Source organism: Bubalus kerabau, chromosome 18 (genome assembly GCF_029407905.1).
Source record: "Bubalus kerabau isolate K-KA32 ecotype Philippines breed swamp buffalo chromosome 18, PCC_UOA_SB_1v2, whole genome shotgun sequence".
NCBI classification, from domain to species: domain Eukaryota; kingdom Metazoa; phylum Chordata; class Mammalia; order Artiodactyla; family Bovidae; genus Bubalus; species Bubalus kerabau.
This window is the reverse complement of record NC_073641.1, coordinates 49,553,369-49,575,005: the sequence shown is the minus strand read 5'-3', so window position 1 is coordinate 49,575,005 and position 21,637 is coordinate 49,553,369.

Here is a 21,637-nt window from a genome sequence, read left to right as displayed (position 1 = left end):
TAACAAAATATATACCTAATGTCTTATTTTATGAGGATTTAGGTTATCTAGATTTTCTCTAGGATGCATATCCTTATACTGAACATCTTGAGTGACTGTGTTAAATATTTCTACAGAGCATTTTTCCAGGAATAGAATCACTCTCTTTTATGGCATTTACATATTTAATTCAATATAATTTATCATAATTTCCACAAATTTTTAACAACCTGTATTTCAACCAAAAGTATAAATGTATTCATTTTTCCCATATTCTTACTAAGGTATAGTTAAACTCTTTAAACTCTCAAAAATATGCCATATCTATGAAAGTGAAATATTTTAGTGTAAAATGCCATTGCTTTGATTACCAGTGAGATTGAGCATCTTTTAATAATTTCATTGGACACTTTTTTCTTCAAGTCTGAGTAGTCTGTCATATCCATCATCCAGTGCTCTATTACATTGCATTTCTGTTCTGATTGATTAATTAGCATTCGTTATTTATTCCAGAAAAAGATTACCACTTTCACTTTACCACAGAGTAATCAGTCTTTAGGGACATCATATTGAATATATGGATAGAGACAAATTTCTTAACTACAACTTCTGAGAATTTTTGGTTTGCCTTCACTTTCTTAATCAATTGGATCAGTAGTTTCTCATCCTGCCATATATGAGAATCATCTGGGAGGCTTTTAAAAATATGTCCTCTTCTGAGACTTTGGTTGAATTGATATGCAGTAGGGCAGGGGCATTAACACTGCCTAGATGTTTTCCCAGATGATTTCAATGTGAACTCTTAGTTGATCATCTCTATATTCACTGTAGACAGATCCTTCACTTATTAAGCTGAGGAAAAATTAGTGCAGAAAAATCAACTGTGTACAATGATTTCAGCCCCAAGCTAAGTTATTAGCCAAGATACTCTAAGTCCCAATTTTCGCCTATTCCACCATCACCTTCTCCCAGAATCTTTATCACCTGGCTTTTCAGGATCCTGGCTTCCTAGTCAGGTCTTGCCAATGACACTTTTTAATTCTACTTTGAGAAACTATTCTTAATGAGAAACGAAGCTCATAAACTTGTTCAACTTTTCCTTTATACCCTTTCAGCATATAGAGCTGTATGTTCCATATATACAGCACAATCTTGAATCCTGCATACTCTTTTATATCAAGTGGGCTCTGACTCCTTGTCACTCTCTTTACTAGACCCAGCCCTGAAATGACCATCTGCTCCATCTTTTACCCTGCTAATGATCAGAATCAGAACACACCAAAATTCGATACTTCCATTTGCATCACTGAAATTGACTAAATGGAAACATCTGGTATTGTTCCATCTCCTAAGATGATATAATGATTCTAAAATATTAAAAAAAAAAACTACCAATAATAAGCCCTTCTTGTGGTTGAACGAGTATAGTATCAAGCAAATAAGGACTATTTTATATGACTTCTCAGTCTCCAGTTAAAACTCAGTTCTGCCTGATATTTTCAAATTCATGTGGTTGTGGATATTATAATTACATGGAAATATCAGAACAAAAATTTAATAATAATTATAATGAAAGAATCATGGCTAGTGTAATAACTCCAACTTTGTTTATTACTAACACAAACAAGATACATTTGTCATCTTTTCAGAAGACACACATTGACTCTATGTGTCACTGGGCTCCCAAATTTCTTTTCTAGCTACCTCTTCTAGCCCTGCTTCAGTTCCATCATGCTGCTTGTCTAATATACTTCCTGCATTACTTTCCATATCTTCAGTCTTGCTTATTATTATGTACTGCTTGTTGATGCCCCCAAAGACTCTTATGTTGAAATCCTAACCCCAGTCTAGTCTCTGGAGGAGGGAACTTTGGAAATTAATTAGGTAATGAGAATGGAACCCTCATGAATGAGATGAATGAGATAAATGGGCTTAGTATCCTTATTAAAGGGACCCCAGAGTGCTCTTTCTTCATCTTCCCACCCTGAAGGTACATGAAGGAGTCAGGGATCTGCAACCAGAAAGAAGACCTGGCCATGCTGGGTCCCTGATTTCATCCTTCCAGTCTTCAGAACTGTGAGTAATATATTTTATTATTTAACTTTAAAGTTCAGTCCATATCAAATACACAAATTTCCTCTTGAACACTTGACAAATGTAATGAATGAAATGATGTTCATTATCTGCACTTCTGTATCACTTTGTTCTACTGTAACACTGCTTATATAGAATGCTGTACACTGTAGCTAGTGCTGAGAGGTCATTACCTCCATATGATTCTAGTGTCAATAACACCAGGAACTGTAATTCATCACTGGGCCCCCGGAGCATAATATGTAATTCACCAGTGATAAAAAATTGTGCAGTAAATATGTGCTTACTCAAATAGGATTGAATATAATTCCACCAAACAAGTAGGCCAAAAGAATAGATATTGGATGAGGCAATATACTAATTTAACACTTATTTGTGGATGCTAGTTTCAATTTTTATTTAAGAGTAAATTATTCAATATTATCAGTAATTATATTTACTAGAAATTCTGTTCCCTGGTGGTTCAGATGATAAAGAATCTGCCTGCAATGCAGAAGACCTGGGTTCAATACCCAGGCCGGGAAGATTCCCTGGAGAAGGGAATGGCTATCCACTCCAATATTCTTGTCTGGAGAATTTATATGGACAGAGGATCCTGGAGGGCTATATTCCAAAGGGTTGCAGAGAGTCAGACATGACTGAGCAACTAGCACAGTATATAAAAAAAACTGTTATATGAATTTATATAATAAAAGCAATTGTTTTATACAGATTGATTCATGATAACTACATGAAATAAATATATTTTGAAATATGAAGTTATATATTAAACTGTTTCCATGTACAATTTATCTTGAGGGCTCTTTCTGTGCTGCATTATAATGAAGTGTATTTGGAAAATTCATTAAATTAAATTGGTTATAATTAAAATTGTTATAAGTGGCTATAACAAATATAAAAATGAAACCAAATCACTAAAAATGGCATAATATTAATTCAGAGTAATGAATAAATTACACTTGTTTAAAAATGCAGTGACTGCTTTATTATATAGCTTATTATTTACTGCAATCCACCATGAACAAATACATTTTCTCTTTAGATAAAAAGCACAGACTTATGAATTAATCAAAGAAGAAGTATTTATTTGGGACCTTCATTGAATCAAGCAGACATTCTTGAAGTTAATAAAAAGCTTTAAAGTTCTGCATGATTTCTCCCCTTAAGCAGTTCACCAATCATTTAGAGAATGTGATAATGTAAATCCTGCATCCTTTCTGGCAGTCTGAGATTAGTCTTTTGACCATTCTTGGTGCTAGTGGTAAAGAATGCAGGATACACAAGAGATGCAGGTTGGATCCTTGGGTTGGGAAGATCCCCTGGAAAAGGGCATGGCAACCCACCACAGTATTCTTGCCTGGAGAACCCCATGGACAGAGGAACCTGGCAGGCTATGGTTCATAGCATCACAAAGAGTCGGGTATGACTAAAGGGACTTAGCACATCCTCCTCATTTCTACCTTTTCCCCCACAGTATAAGCCTATACATCATTTGGCTGGTAGCCTTGATACCAAAATCATTTCCCACAAACCACCAGCCTTGGCATCATGTGAGTGGTTTATAGGAAATAGAAAATATTAGAGCTGCTCCAGACTCCCAGAACCAGTATGTCCACTTAAGCAGGCTTCCCAGGTGACTGCAAGCTGCTTAAAATGTGAGAATTACTGGTTCAACATATGCATATTCCCTACCTTGTATTTAATTTCTAACCCAGATGTCTAGCCCAGATATCCAACTCTCCTGCTCATGAAGACTTTCACTGACTAAAAGCACTGTTTCTCTATAAGACTTTTTTTTTTCTTCTGTTTATTACAGACTAAATGCCTTTCTCCATCTCTTTCTCTCTATGTCGTAATGTCAGTTGTCCTCTGAGAACAATACTTCCTTTTTGCTTCTCCAATTAGCTGCTGTGTTTTTTCTTCCTCCCACTAACATGGACCTGTGCTCAGTAATGGAGAGCACAACTTAGTGTCTTCTACTTTGTTGCCATCTCCAAACTACTGCCATTCTGTTCTCTCATCAACATATTTGAGCTTTTTGGGAGCACACAACATAAAACAAAATCAGACCCATGGGTATTTTACCCTACATTTGAAGATTAGCTCATACATTCAATTGCTTGCAAAGTCAATTGGCTACTATAGTGGAGATATCAGAATAGCTTAAAGGCATCTGTCAAGTTTTATTCTACTTAAAGCTTTTTACAGCTTCAATTTTCAATGTTTGCTCCTTCTAAGGTCCCATGATAATGGCATCCATTCTAAACCTTGATCTTGTGGCTGATGCTGGAGCAATAGCAGTAGTCCTAGCAACTATCCTTCCAAGAAGACAAATCCTGGCATAACCAACCTTTTAAGTCAGCCTAGATAGACAGAGAGGCCTGACGTGCTGCAATTCATGGGGTCGCAAAAAGTCAGACACGACTGAGCGACTGAAATGAACTGAACTGAAAGGACTCACAATAGCTTACTAAACAGTAATTGGGATCACAGGCTTCTTACCGGATAACTGTTCTTTTTATTTTGGGTAATAGTAACACCCTGAACAACTCTCAAATATCATTAAGTCCACTCATCTTGAGCACAGGGAAAAATCACCCAAGCAAGGTGTATCAACATACCTCTCTTCTGTAGACTGGGCTGCATCTTACTGGGGATTTGTCCCTCCACTAAGAATTATTGTATTCTTTTATAATCATGTATTATAGAAAGCAGAATACTGTATGATTAAGAATACTGAAGAAGATTGTGTAGAAGTGAGTTGAGGACTGTGGATACAGGTTTAAAAATGTCTTCAATCTTCTAGTTTAAGTGATACTTAATCACATAAATAAAATTGCAGCATTCATTGTTAATATAGGCCCTAACATTCCCTCCTTGTCTCAAAGATTATAATATTCATCACAGATACAAATTATTTTAATTTTTGCACTTTTAGAAATGTCTAAATTAATAATGAATAATCCATCAATGAATAATGTCCAATCTTTTCAACAATCATTAGGTAATATTAAAGAGTTTTTAACACGTTTCTAAAAATTGAAGTATAGAGTATTAGTTTATCTACAATATTATTTTACAGATGTACAGTTCAGTGATTCACAATTTTTAAAAATTATACTCCATTTATAGTCATCAAATATTGGCTATATCCCCTGTGTTATAAAGTATATCCTTAAATTTATCTTATATATAATAGTATGTGCTTCTTAATCTCCTATCTCCATATTGCCCCTCCCCACTTCACTCTCCACAATGGTAACCACTTTTTTGTTTTCTGTGAGTCTGCTTCTTTTCTATTATACTCACTAGTCTGTTGTATTTTTAGATTTCACATGTAAGTGATCTCATACAATATTTGTCTTTATGACTTACTTCACTTAGCATAGTATCCCCAAGTGCATCCATGTTGTTACAAATGGCTACATTTCATCCTTTATTATGGCTGAATAGTATTTTAGTGTGTGTGTGTATGTGTGTGTCTTCTTTATCCATTCTTTTGCTGATGGACACTTAGGTTGCTTCTATGTCTTGGCAATTGTAAATAATGCAGCTATCACCATTGGGATACATGTACCTTTTTGAATTAGTGGTTTGCTTTTTCAGATATGTACCAAGGAGTGAAACTGCTGAGTCATCGGTAGTTCTATTGTTAGTTTCTTGAGAAAACTCCACAATGTTTTCCACTGTGCCTATGCCAAGTTACATTCTCACCAACAGTATGCAAGAGTTCCCTTTTCTATACATCCTCACCAACATTTATTACTTGTGTTCTTTTCAATAATAGCTGTTCTGATGGATGTGAAGTGACATCTCATGTTCTTTTCATCGTCAGTTCCCTGATTATTAGTAGTGCTGAGCATCTTTTCATGTGAATGTTGGTCATTGGCATTTCCTCTTTGGAAGAATATATGTTCAGGTCGTCCACTCATTTTTACTTTTTTTTTTTTAAGCTGTACTGAGTTGTGTGAATTGTTTGTACATTTTTGATGTTAACCCTTTATCAGTAATATAAATGTCATATAAATTGTCAAATGTTTTGCCCCACTTAGCAGGTTGTCTTTTTGTTTTGCTGTTGGTTTTGTTTACTGTTTAAAAGCTCTTAATTAGGTCCCATTTGTTTATTATGGACAAAAATTAGGTAACACTGAAATTTAATAGTTACTAGCAATCTCCCTTCAAAAATGCTGGAAGAGACCAGGCTAGTTCATATTCTTACTCTATGCAATCAACTGACAAAAAATTTTAACAAAAGTGGCCCCAAGTGAAGCCCTGTATGAGACATATATTTCCCAGTTTACTATTGTGTGCTATTCAGCTTGTCTTATGATGGTTAATTTTAGTGTTATATATCATCCATTTCATAAAGGGCTGTCCTAGTTGCTGCTAGTTTATGGAATCTTATGTTTATGTATCTAAGTAACAGATACATAAAATTGATCAACATCACCATTATTTCCACCTTTAATTTTAGAAAGTATTGTTTTTAACTCGCTTATGGTTCTTCCAGAGACTTGACACATTGGTATGCCCATCTACTTGGACACTCTGAGAAATATATTCCCAACTTCAAATTGACCTTATGCTGGAATTATTTGTGCTCTCTGTTCCACCATATTAATTTGCACTGCTTGTGTACCAGTATAATCATATAAATAAGAATCTTTGGATACAGGATCTCTTTACCTTATGCAAAGAGGCAGTTGGGGCTAGGTGTATTGTCAGATCTTTAAACATAGTTCTCATATATAGGCTTCCCTGGTGGCTAAGATGGTAGAGCATCTGCCTGCAATTGTGGGAGACCCAGGTTCAATCCCTGGGTTGGGAAGATCCCCTGGAGAAGGAAATGGCAACCCACTCCAGTACTTTTGTCTGGAAAATCCCATGGAAGGAGGAGCCTGGTAGGCTACAGTCCATGTAGTCACAAAGAGTCAGACACGACTGAGCAACTTCATTTTCACTTTTCACTTTCTCATATACTGGATCCTAATGAATTTGTCACTGCTTGCATGTTATGGATTTATATGTGTTTATAACTCATACTTCCTCCATATACATGACAAAAAGAAATCTAGAGTATTAATTTCAATACCCAGTTAACCTGATTAATAGTATATCATTGATTTAAGACATCAGGTTGGCAACTAGTAGAATTTAATCAATGGTCCAGTTTGGATTCCTTCCATATAAATTATAGCACAGAGACAGAGTGTTAATATGAGTTTGATTTAAGACAAAGAAGGGGGATTGCTATCACTATGATACCAATAAAACTTGGGCTTGTACACCAGGTGCATTGGTAATGAAAATGATGCATTGCTAAATTCAGCATTGTGTATAGCCTGCTTATGTCTGGGGTTATGGCTTTTTCAAGTTATAATAATGGCTAATATGGGTTTGTAATATTACGATTACCTGACCTATATGCCAGTGGTTCACAGTGAGTTGATATGTCCTATATGCAGATGACACCACCCTTATGGCAGATAGTGAAGAGGAACTAAAAAGCCTATTCATGAAAGTGAAAGTGGAGAGTGAAAAAGTTGGCTTAAGGCTCAACATTCAGAAAACGAAGATCATGGCATCTGGTCCCATCACTTCATGGGAAATAGATGGGGAAACAGTGGAAACAGTGTCAGACTTTATATTTTTGGGCTCCAAAATCACTGCAGATGGTGACTGCAGCCATGAAATTAAAAGATGCTTACTCCTTAGTAGGAAAGTTATGACTAACCTAGATAGCATATTGAAAAGCAGAGACATTACTTTGCCAACAAAGGTCCATCTAGTCAAGGCTATGGTTTTTCCTGTGGTCATGTATGGATGTGACAGTTGGACTGTGAAGAAGGCTGAGCAGCAAAGAATTGATGCTTTTGAAGTGTGGTGTTGGAGAAGACTCTTGAGAGTCCCCTGGACTGCAAGGAGATCCAACCAGTCCATTCTAAAGGAGATCAGCCCTGGGATTTCTTTGGAAGGAATGATGCTAAAGCTGAAACTCCAGTACTTTGCTCACCTCATGAGAAGAGTTGACTCATTGGAAAAGACCCTGGTGCTGGGAGGGATTGGGGGCAGGAGGAGAAGGGGACGACAGAGGATGAGATGGCTGGATGGCATCACTGACTTGATGGACGTGAGTCTGAGTGAACTCCGGAAGTTGGTGATGGACAGGGAAGTCTGGCGTGCTGCGATTCATGGGTTTGCAAAGAGTTGGACACGACTGAGTGACTTAATTGAATTGAACTGATATGGTTACTTTATTGATCTACATAGAATGTTAAAAGCAGTGATTATGGCACAGAACAGCCTTTATTTCCCCTTGAAGTCCCTTAGTGCTTTAACTGAACTCGATTGTTGTATGATAATAAAAGATCAAGAGAATTATTTGTCACATTGGGACTCATTGTGGAAACATTTCTATAAGGGAATTCAAATTAAAAATTGCATGTGACAATTTTGAACTCAATTATCATTACACACTGAGAAAGGTAAAAATTAGATTTTTTCCCTGCATTTTTTCCTTGCTTGATATTGCCTTTAAGTATTGATGAGAAACTTAAAATTATTTCTGATGTTCTTAAACAGGCTGGATTATTTTCACTAATTGCAATCCCTGGTAGTAACAGGCGTCAGATCTCAAATCTTCAATAGACCTATGGTTCATATTCTTCTGAATGATTTTACCACCATAAGTAAACAAAGAATGTCTAAATTTCCAAGATCTGTCACCAAATATAAATTTCAGAGTGAAGAAACCTTAAATACATCTTTCCTTTCCAGGGAGCTTCCCTGATGGCTCAGCAGTGAAGAATCTGCCTTCAATGCAGGAGACTTGGATTGGATCCCATTGTTGGGAAGATCCCGTGGAGAAGGAAGTGGCAACCCACCCTAGTATTCTGGCCTGGGAAATCCCATGGACAGCAGCCTTGCGGGCTACTCCCTTGTTGTGGTGGGTGGGCTTCTTATTGTGGTGGCTTCTCATGTTACAGAGCACAGGCTCTAGGGTGCATGGGCTTCAGTAATTGTGGCTTCTGGGAAACTAGAGCAGGAGCTCAATAATTGTGTCACACAGGCTCAGTTATTCCGCTGCATGTGGAATCACCCTGAACCAGGGGTTGAACCAGTGTCTCCTGCATTGGCAAGCAGATTCTTAACTACTGAGCCACCAAGGAAACACCACATGTATATCTTTTTAATTTAATATTATTCTCTTGGTATTTTATTAATAACAGTTTGATTTACTAGCTGGAAATGTGGAGTTGCTACCTATAATTGATTTTCTATTTGTCTACCTAACCTTTATACCAAGTTTTATAATGCTGTGAATCAAATTAAAAAGGTGGTTTAAAACTCAGCATTTTAAAAATGAAGATCATGGTATCTGGTCCCATCACTTTGTTGTAAATCGATGGGGAAACAATGTAAACAGCGAAAGACTTTATTTTCCTGGGCTCCAAAATCACTGTAGAAGGTAACTGCAGCCATGAAATAAAGAATTCTTAATCCTTGGAAGAAAATCTATGACCAACCTAAACAGCATATTTAAAAGCAGAGACATTAGTTTGCCGACAAAAGTCTGTCTAGTCAAAGCTATGGTTTTGCCAGTAGTTTTGTATGGATGTGAGTGTCAGACTATAAAGAAATCTGAGTGCTTAAGAACTGATGTTTTTGAAGTGTGATGTTGGAGAAGACTCTAGAGAGTCCCTTGGATTTCAAGGAGATCCAACCAGTCAATCCTAAAGGAAATCAGTCCTGAATATTCATTAGAAGGCCTGATGCTGAAGCTCCAATACCTTGGCCACCTGATGCAAAGAACTGATTCATTAGAAAAGACCCTGATGCTTGGAAAGTTTGAAGGCAAGAACAGAAGGGATAACAGAGGATGAGATGGTTGAATGTCATCACCCACTCCATGGACATAAGTTTGAGCAAGCTCCGGGAGCTGGTGATGGACAGGGAAACCTGGTGTGTTGCAGTCTATAGGGTTGCAAATTCAGACACAACTGAACAACTGAACTAAACTGAAAATATATATTCTCTAGAGCAGAATCCAATCACTGGGAACTAAATGTTGTCTTTTTTTAATGAAAAACAAACAAAAACATTTATTAATATTGACCACAAGTCCTGTGGGCCATTCAGGACATTTTCCTCCTCCCAGGTAATTGTAATTCTTAACATGGGCACGTGATGAACAACAGCCCCTTGGGTGTAAGTTATATTCTACTTAATGATTTGGAGACTACACCTTCATTTCCTTTTTTCTTAACTTTCTCAAACTTCACATATTTAAAAAAAGAGATTGGGATATTAATAGCACAATATTATATTAGTTTCAGGTATACAACTTAATTAGATATTTGCATATACTGTGAAATGATCACAACAATACGTCTTGTTAACATGCATTGCAACACATAGTATTTGTCTGCTGAGAGATTTGAAGGTCTATTCTCTTAACAACCTTCAGACATGCACTACAGTATTATCAACTAGAATCACTGGGCTGTTTAAATATCACATCTTTGATAAAGAGCCAAGGCTTTTACAATGTACTTAGCTCCAGAGTAAATTTGAATCAGTTTTGTCAAATTTCAGGTGATCATGAGCTGATCGTTTAGACATGAGTTTTTTCCCTTGCCAATGTCTTTCAGGATGGCCCAACATTTTATTTCTCAGGGTCAGGGTCATAGGTATCTACTCACAGTCCCGATAATTGTGAGGTAGATTAAAAACCTTTGTATTAGCCTTGGTCAGCAGATCATAGAGGTTATTTCATTAAAATATTGGTAAGGTCTGTAAAATGTAGAAAGTTGCTGCATGTTTTGTAGTTATAACTCTACCCCATTCTGCTATTTATTTTTCATGAGTATTCGTGAAAGATGGGGGCATTTCCAAGGAATGTTCCCAGCTTGTGAGGGTCAGAGCAGAGCTTTTGCTTATCATCAAGTCTTCTGCTTCTGATATTACAAGGATGTGACCAGATAAAATGGAATAATATTTAGCTCACACATTGGAACTGATAAGATGTAAGCCCCCCGCCCCATTATTCTCCTGTACTCCCATGGTCATCACTTACACCCATGCTTGTTTAATTACCGATTGGCATATCATGCAATGACAAATGCATAAAGTGTTCTTTTACATTTAATTGCTTTTTGTCTTTAAAGAAATTTTAATGGAAAATAATATAAACACTATTAAGCAACACTATTCTTTGAGATTCTTTTTGAATTTGTTGTCATCATAAAAGAGCAATTTTTTAGTTCACAGAGTTTCATAACAGAGTCTACTGGCAAAGGACACTGACAGGACTGTGATAAATTAGATGTCACTTGATTACTTTCCTTGAAAAATTTTATACCTGTGAAGAAGTGACTGGGAAAAGAATTCATTTAGTAGTAAACTTTGAGAACATTTCATCAAGGAATAGAAATAAACTCTATTATAATGTGGATATATAAGAAAATTTTCTTCTCTTGGCATCGTAGATGGTGCATTGTTAAAAAATAAAATTAAATAAAGCTGTATGCATGTTAAGTCATCTTAGTCAAGTCTGACTCTTTGTGACCTTATGGACTGTAGCCCACCAGGCTCCTGTGTCCATGGGATTCTCCAGGCAAGCATATTGGAGTGGTTTGCTATTTCCTAGTGAACCCTACAATAAAACTTAACTGAAATATCCTGAATTTTATTGCTCTGATGGTCAATTGATGTGTTTCTATTTCCTATTTCTCCTCTTACATATTCAGCACTGAAATCTAGTTAGTTATCTCTCTCCTGAAGATAATATTGGCTGAATCATCAGTATTTAGTCTAACAAATGACTTTAATTTTTTTGAGGGAGTAAAATAACTGGCAGAATCCAGCATATATACTAAGTGTGAGGTAAGTGTGTGTGTGTGTGTGGGGGGCGATTGATTAATATTTCAAAAAAAAAATCCCTAAGGCTGCAAATGTAGATTCTTTATGTACTTTTTATGGTGTTTGTATGTGAAGGAGAATATTGGATTTCTTTGCATTTTTATTATTAATTGAGCTCTTATCTCTTCCACTCATGTGCCAGGAAAAAGGGCAGATTATATCAAATTATGAGCAATTTTGCCTGATGATAGACTGTAATTTTATGTTCTGTTAGAAATTTCTGAAGCAAGTCAATATTTCTGTCCAAAAATTATCTGTTCAATGCATGTAATTTTATATACCCTCTCTCCCTCTCTGCTGGCATGGTAGAAATTCCGTTATTTTCATTTTCTATTTCTTCATTTTAGAGATCTGAGTTCTATAGGTCTTAAGTAAAGCAAACTTGTTGGAAAGTTCTGTTTGATTCTTAAGGTAATTTTGACATATAGACACATGTGCTCCTCTGAAGTCTATAGGTTTAATTAGAGATATCACATGCTTACTTCAACTTGCAATCTCAATAATTTAAGATTGTGCCATTTGGCATGTAAATGTATGATTCATATTGCTGTTTCCTGACCTAAGGCATTGCCTAAATAACAGTGCCTGAGTTCATACTGTTGTTTCAGTAGTGTCCAACTCTTTGCAATTCCACTGTAGCCGACCAGGCTCCTTCGTCCATGGGATTCTCCAATCAAAGTACTGGAGTGGTGGCCTTGGAGTGGGGTGGCCATGCCCCCTCCAGGCGATCTCCACAATCCAGGGATTGAACCTGCATCTCCTGTATTGGCAAGGGGATTCTTTACCACTAGCACCTCCTGGGAAGCCCTGTAAATGCAGTATTAATGATTCAGTCATGTCCAGTTCTTTGAGACCCCATGGACTGTAATCCTCCAGATTTCTCTGTCCATGGAATTCTCCAGGCAAGAATACTGGGTGGGAAGCCATTCCCTTCTGTAGGTATATTCCCAACCCAGGGATCAAACACTGTTCTCCATCATTGTCAGCAGATTTAGTACCATCTGAACCACAAGTTCAGTTCAGTTCAGGTGCTCAGTCATGTCCAACTCTTTGAGACCCCATGAATCACAGCACTCCAGGCCTCCCTGTCCATCACCATCTCCCAGAGTGCATTCAAACTCACATCCATCGAGTTGGTGATGCCAGCCAGCCATCTCATCCTCTGTAGTCCCATTCTCCTCCTTCCCCCAATCCCTTCCAGTATCAGGGTCTTTTCCAATGAGTCAACTCTTTGCATGAGGTGGCCAAAATACTGGAGTTAAGTACTGGAGTTTCAGCTTTAGCATCATTCCTTCCAAAGAGAGAGAAGTAGGAGGGGGCTTCAGGATTGGGAACATGTGTACACCCGTCGCAGATTCATGGTGATGTATGGCAAAACCCATACAATATTGTAAAGTAATTAGCCTCCGATTAAAATAAATTTAAATTAAAAAATAAATAAATAAAATAAAATAAACAAATCTAAAAAAAAAAAAAAAGAACACCCAGGGCTGATCTCCTTCAGAATGGACTGGTTGGATCTCCTTGCAGTCCAAGGGACTCTCAAGAGTCTTCTCCAACACCACAGTTCAAAAGCATCAATTCTTCAGCACTCAGCCTTCTACACAGTCTTACTCTCATATCCACACATGACCACAGGAAAAACCATAGCCTTGACTAGACGAACCTTTGTTGGCAAAGTAATATCTCTGCTTTTCAATAAGCTATGTAGGTTGGTCATAACTTTCCTTCCAAGGAGTAAGCATCTTTCAATTTCATGGCTGCAGTCACCAATCTGCAGTGATTTTGGAGCCCAGAAAAATAAAGTGTGGCACTGTTGCCACTGTTTCCCCAACTATTTCCCATGAAGTGATGGGACCAGATGCCATGATCTTTGTTTTCTGAATGTTGAGCCTTAAGCCAACTCTTTCACTCTCCACTTTCACTTTCATCAAGAGGCTTTGAGTTCCTCTTCACTTTCTGCCATAAGGGTGGTGTCATCTGCATATCTGAGGTTATGGATATTTCTCCCTGCAATCTTGATTCCAGCTTGTGCTTCTTCCAGCCCAGCGTTTCTCATGATGTACTCTGCATATAAGTTAAATAATCAGGGTGACAATATACAGCCTTGGCATACTCCTTTTCCTATTTGGAACCAGTCTTTTGTTCCATGTCCAGTTCTAACTGTTGCTTCCTGACCTGCATATAGATTTCTCAGGAGGCAGGTCAGATGGTCTGGTATTCCTCTTTTTCAGAATTTTCCACAGTCGTGGAAAATGTTTGTATATATGTATATATATGTATATATGTATATATATATATGTATATATATATACATATATATATAATATAATATACATATTTGTACATATATATTAGTATGCAAGCATGCATATATGCACATGCATGCTCAGTCATGTCTGATTCTTTTGAACCCCCTAAAGACTGTAGCCTGTCATGCTCCTCTGCCCATGGGATTCTCCAGGCAAGAAGACTGGAGTGGATTGCCATTTCTTACTTCAGTGTATCCTCCAGGGCATCTTCCCAACCCAGGGATCAAACCTGTAGTCATTTATGTCTCCTGCATTGGCAAGTGGATTCTTTAACACTGCGCCACCTGGAAAGCCCTAGAACACAAGCAAATTTAACAAAATTAAGCCTAAAGATCTTCACGACCCAGATAATCACGATGGTGTGATCACTGACCTAGAGCCAGATATCCTGGAATGTGAAGTCAAGTGGGTCTTAGAAAGCATCATTATGAACAAAGCTACTAGAGGTGATGGAATTCCAGTTGAGCTATTTCAAATCCTGAAAGATGATGCTGTGAAATATGCCAGCAAATTTGGAAAACTCAGCAGTGGCCACACGACTGGAAAAGGTGTTTTCATTCCAAACCCAAAGAATGCTAAATCACTTCAGGAGTGTCCGACTCTGTGTGACCCCATAGATGGCAGCCCACCAGGCTCCCCCATCCCTGGGATTCTCCAGGCAAGAACACTGGAGTGGGCTGCCATTTCCTTCTCCAATGCATGAAAGTGAAAAGTGAAAGTGAAGTCACTCGGTAGTGTCCGACTCTTAGCAACCCCATGGATTGCAGCCTACCAGGCTCCTCCATCCATGGGATTTTCCAAGCAAAATTACTAGAGTGGGGTGCCATTGCCTTCTCCGAATCCCAAAGAAAGACAATGCCAAAGAATGCTCAACTACCGCACAATTGCACTCATCTCACATGTTAGTAAAGTAATGCTCAAAATTCTCCAAGCCAGGCTTCAGCAAGAAGTGAACTGTGAACTTCCTGATGTTTAAGCTGGTTTTAGAAAAGGCAGAGGAACCAGAGATCAAATTGCCAACATCTGTTGGATCATGGAAAAGCAAGAGATTTCTAGAAAAACATCTGTTTCTGTTTTATTGACTATGCCAACGCCTTTTAGTGTGTGGATCACAATCAACTGTGGAAAATTCTGAAAGAGATGGGAATACCAGACCACCTGACCTGCCTCTTGAGAAGCCTATATGCAGGTCAGGAAGCAACAGTTAGAACTGGACATGGAACAACAGACTGGTTCCAAATAGGAAAAGGAGTATGCCAAGGCTGTATATTGTCACCCTGATTATTTAACTTACATGCAGAGTACATCATGAGAAACGCTGGGCTGGAAGAAGCACAAGCTGGAATCAAGATTGCCGGGAGAAATATCCATAACCTCAGATATGCAGATGACACCACCCTTATGGCAGCAAGTGAAGAGGAACTCAAAAAGCCTCTTGATGAAGGTGAAAGTGGAGAGTGAAAGAGTTGGCTTAAGGCTCAACATTCAGAAAATGAAGATCATGGCATCTGGTCCCATCACTTCATGGGAAATAGAAGGGGAAACAGTGGCAACAGTGTCAGAATTTATTTTTCTGGGCTCCAAAATCACTGCAGATGGTGACTGCAGCCATGAAATTAAAAGACACTTACTCCTTGGAAGGAAAGTTATGACCAACCTAGATAGCATATTGAAAAGCAGAGATATTACTTTGCCAACAAAGGTTCGTCTAGTCAAGGCTATGGTTTTTCCTGTGGTCATGTATGGATATGAGAGTTGGACTGTGTAGAATGCTGAGTGCCAAAGAATTGATGCTTTTGAACTGTGGTGTTGGAGAAGACTCTTGAGAGTCCCTTGGACTGCAAGGAGATCCAACCAGTTCATTCTGAAGGAGATCAGTCCTGGGATTTCTTTGGAAGTACCAATGCTTAAACTGAAACTCCAGAACTTTGGACACCTCATGTGAAGAGGTGACTTATTAGAAAAGACCCTGGCTCTGGGAGGGATTGGGGGCAGGAGGAGAAGGGGACGACAGAGGATGAGATGGCTGGATGGCATCACTGACTCGATGGACGTGAGTCTGCGTGAACTCCGGGAGTTGGTGATGGACAGGGAGGCCTGGCGTGCTGCAGTTCATGGGGTTGCAAAGAGTCGGACACGACTGAGTGACTGAACTCAACTGAACTGAACAATAGAGAAAATTGTATTCTGAAAATCTTTATATGTTGTTCTCTTTCATGTTTCACTTCATTGCAGCAGTGACTCTAGTTCAAGGCTTTATTAAAGCAGATTTCAAATTTGTTACTGTTCATTCTAAACTCTAAAAGTATGACTGGGCTTAACAAAATGATAACTTTTGCTCTTAGACTCATTATTGAATAACTGGCACTTTTAACAATAATAGAATATCATAAAAGTGTCTATTTCCATATTAAAAAAAACTGATAACCATTTTGTACTTATTCATATTTACCTAATGTAGACTGAAATACTTGTATATTTAAATATTGTATTATTATAGTAAAAAAGTGATAGATCAGAAATATGATGTGTGTAACATATATTCTATATCAAATAATTACATGCACTTATCATATATTTTCCAGTGTTGCTCACTTGACAGAACTGGGAGTCAAACTTTCAAGGTATGGTTAGAGATAAAATAATCCATTTTATAATATAAGAAAACAAACTATATATAAACCAATAATAATTATTAGCAGTTGTTAACTTCAAAAGTATAGTTTTTCCAGTAGTCATGTATGGATGTGAGAGTTGGACTATAAAGAAAGCTGAGCACCAAAGAATTGATGGTCTTGAACTGTGGTGTTAGAGAAGACTCTTGAGAGTCCCTTGGACTGCAAGGAGATCCAACCAGTCCATTCTAAAGGGGATCAGTCCTCAATATTCATTGAAAGGACTGATGTTGAAGCTGAAGTTCCAATACTGTGGCCACCTGATGAGAAGAAGCGACTCATTGGAAAAGACCCTGATGCTAGCAAAGATTGAAGCTGGGAGAAGGGGATGACAGAGGATCAGATGTTTGGAGGATAGCACTGACTCAATGGACAAGAGTTTGAGCAAACTCAGGGAGATAGTGAAGGATAGTGGGCTGCAGTCCATCTGGTAACAAAGAGTCAGACATGACTGAGCGACTGAACTGAACTGAACTTCGAATCTTAGGAAGTGCTCTACTGAAAACAGTATCTGACACTTTGTTTTACTCCTACTCTTCACTGACAAGCTATATATTTTTGAAAGCTTATTTCTTTTCCTTTTCCTCTTACTCCCAATCTTTTCTCTTTGTCCTTGTTTTACTTCTCTTCTTAATTTTTACATTTTTTGTTTGAAAGAGGTGAGATAGAGTAAGCTTTTTACTTAAGTCTTCTGGACTTGACTCTGCTAATCTAACTGCCGAAAAATGAAAGTGTTAGTCACTCAGCCATGTTCGACTCTTGTGACCCCATGTAGCCCATCAGGCTCCTCTGACCACGAAATTCTTTAGGCAGTAACATTGGAGTAGGTAGCCATTTCCTTCTTCAGGGCATCTTCCTGACCCAGAGATCAAACCCAAGTCTCCTGCACTGCAGGCAGATTCTTTAGCATCTGAGCCACCAGGTAAGGCCTTGGCACTGTACACACTATCATTTTTTGATGCCAATAATTTATTTAAAGTTTTTATCCAATAATAATTTCAGTTTTTAATAAAAAATTCCTAGAAGTTTTTTTTTTTTTTTTTTTTTCCTTATTTATTTTGTCACATCTCTCCTCCGGGTAATTTAACAACACTTTGGGTTGTTTTCTTTTTTTCTCTCTCTCTTTTCAGTGTTTTTTCTTTCAGTTTTTTTCCAGTTTTCTTTTCAAACTTCTGGGTTTAGTTTCCTAGTTGATACTGCCATGTTTTGAACCTATCATTGTTTCCCTCCACAAAGTCTTCCTCAAGAGGTTTCAGTTCAGTTCAATTCAGTTCAGTCACTCAGTCGTGTCTGACTCTTCACAACCCCATGAATCGCAGCACCTCAGGCCTCCCTGTCCTTTACCAAATCCCGGAGTTCACTCAAACTCATGTCCATCGAGTTGGTGATGCCATCCATCCATCTCATCCTCTGTCATCCCCTTCTCCTCTTGCCCCCAATTCCTCCCAGCATCAGAGTCTTTTCCATTGAGTCAACTCTTCGCATGAGGTGGCCAAAGTACTGGAGTTTCAGCTTTAGCATCATTCCTTCCAAAGAACACCCAGGACTGATCCCCTTCAGAATGGACTGGTTGTATCTCCTTGCAGTCCAAGGGACTCTCAAGAGTCTTCTCCAACACCGCAGTTCAAAAGCATCAATTCTTTTGACAGGCACTCAGCTGTCTTCACAGTCCAACTCTCACATCCATACATGACTACTGGAAAAACCATTACCTTGACTAGATGGACCTTTGTTGGCAAAGTAATGTCTCTGCTTTTTAATATACTATCTAGTTTGGTCATAACTTTCCGTACAAGGAGTAAGCATCTTTTAATTTAATGGCTGAAATCACCATCTGCAGTGATTTTAGAGAACAAAAAAATAAATTCTGACACTGTTTCCACTGTTTCCCCATTGATTTCCCATGAAGTGATGGGACCAGATGTCATGATCTTGTAAATTAATTATATTTTTAAGGTTCATATTGATAATTCCAACAATTTAATATACTCAGAGAGATATCTCCTTACAATTATTCATGGTAAAGTAAAATAGATGGGGAACAAATCATGTGAATTTCAAAGAAAATTAAAAATTATATACATGAATATAAAATACACATATATATTTATATGTATTAGGTATACAAGGGCTTCCCTGGTAACTCAGCTGATAAAGAATCTGCCTGCAATGCAGGAGATCCCAGTTCAATTCCTGGGTTGGAAAAATCCGTTGGAGAAGGAATAGGCTACCTACTCCAGTATTCTTGGGTTTTCCTAGTGGCTGAGCTGGTGAATTGGAAGTGGTCAAACAGGAGATGGCAAGAGTGAATGTCAACATTCTAGGAATCAGAGAACTAAAATGGACTGGAATGGGTGAATTTAACTCAGATGACCATTATATCTACTACTGTGCACAGGAATCCCTCAGAAGAAATGGAATAGCCATCATGGTCAACAAAAGAGTCCGAAATGCAGTACTTGGATGCAAGCTCAAAAACGACAGAATGATCTCTGTTCGTTTCCAAGGCAAACCATTCAATATCACAATAAGACAAGTCTATGCCCCAACCAGTAATGCTGAAGAAGCTGAAGTTGAACAGTTCTATGAAGACCTACAATATCTTTTAGAACTAACACCCAAAAATGATGTCCTTTTCATTACAGGGGACTGGAATGTAAAAGTAGGAAGTCAAACAGTCTTATGGACTCTGTGGGAGAGAGAGAGGGTGGGAAGATTTGGGAGAACGGCATTGAAACATGTAAAATATCATGTATGAAATGAGTTGCCAGTCCAGGTTCGATGTACGATACTGGATGCTTGGGGCTAGTGCACTGGGACGACCCAGAGGGATGGTATGGGAAGGGAGGAGGGAGGAGGGTTCAGGATGGGAAACACATGTATACCTGTGGCAGATTCATTTTGATATTTGGCAAAACTAATACAATTATGTAAAGTTTAAAAATAAAATTAAATTAAAAAAAAAAAGAAACACCTGGAGTAACATGCAAATTTGGCCTTTGAATACAGAATGAAGCAGGGCAAAGACTGATAGAGTTTTGCCAAGAAAATGCATTGATCATAGCAAACGCCCTCTTCCAACAACACAAGAAAGATTCTACACATGGACATCACCAGATGGTCAACACCGAAATCAGATTGATTATGTTCTTTGCAGCCAAAGATGGAGAAGCTCTACACAGTCAACAAAAACAAGACCAGAAGCTGATTGTGGCTCAGTTCATGAACTCCTTATTGCCAAATTCAGACAGAAATCGAAGAACGTAGGGAAAACCACTACACCATTCAGGTATGACCTAAGTCAAATCCCTTATGATTATACAGTGGAAGTGAGAAATAGATTTAAGGGACTAGATCTGATAGATAGAGTGCCTGATGAACTATGGACTGAGGTTCGTGACATTGTACAAGAGACAGAGATCAAGACCATCCCCATGGAAAAAGAATGCAAAAAGCAAAATGGCTGTCTGGGGAGGCCTTACAAATAGCTGTGAAAAGAAGAGAAGCGAAAAGCAAAGGAGAAAAGGAAAGGTATAAGCATCTGAATGCAGAGTTCCAAAGAATAGCAAGAAGAGATAAGAAAGCCTTCCTCAGTGATCAATGCAAAGAAATAGAGGAAAACAAGAGAATGGGAAAGACTAGAGATCTCTTCAAGAAAATTAGAGATAAGAAGGGAACATTTCATGCAAAGATGGGCTCAATAAAGACAGAAATGGTATGAACCTAACAAAAGCAGAAGATATTAAAAAGAGATGGCAGGAATAGACAGAAGAACTATACAAAAAAGATCTTCACGACCAAAATAATCACGATGGTATGATCACTGACCTAGAACCAGAAATCCTGGAATGTGAAGTCAAGTGGGACTTAGAAAGCATCACTACGAACAAAGCTAGTGGAGGTGATGGAATTCCAGTTGAGCCATTTCAAATCCTGTAGGATGATGCTGTGAAAGTGCTGCATTCAATATGCCAGCAAATTTGGAAAACTCAGCAGTGGCCAAACGACTGGAAAAGGTCAGTTTTCATTCCAATCCCAAAGAAAGGCAATGCCAAAAAATGCTCAAAGTAGCACACCATTGCACTCATCTCACATGCTAGTAAAGTAATGCTCAAAATTCTCCAAGCCAGGCTTCCACAATATGTAAACCGTAAACTTCCTGATGTTCAAGCTGGTTTTAGAAAAGGCAGAAGAACCAGAGATCAAATTGCCAACATCCACTGGATCATGGAAAAAGCAAAAGAGTTCCAGAAAAACATCTATTTCTGCTCTATTGACTATGCCAAAGCCTTTGACTGTGTGGATCACAATCAACTGTGGAATTCTGAAAGAGATGGGAATACCAGACCACCTGACTTGCCTCTTCAGAAATCTGTATGCAGGTCAGGAAGCAACAGATAGAATTGGACATGGAACAACAGACTGGTTCCAAACAGGAAAAGGAGTTCGTCAAGGCTGTATATTGTCACCCTGTTTATTTAACTTGTATGCAGAGTACATCATGAGAAATGCCAGACTGGAGGAAGCACAAGCTGGAACCAAGATTGCTGGGAGAAATATCAATAATCTCAGATATGCAGATGACACCACCCTTATGGCAGAAAGTGAAGAGGAACTCAAAAGCCTCTTGATGAAAGTGAAAATGGAGAGTGAAAA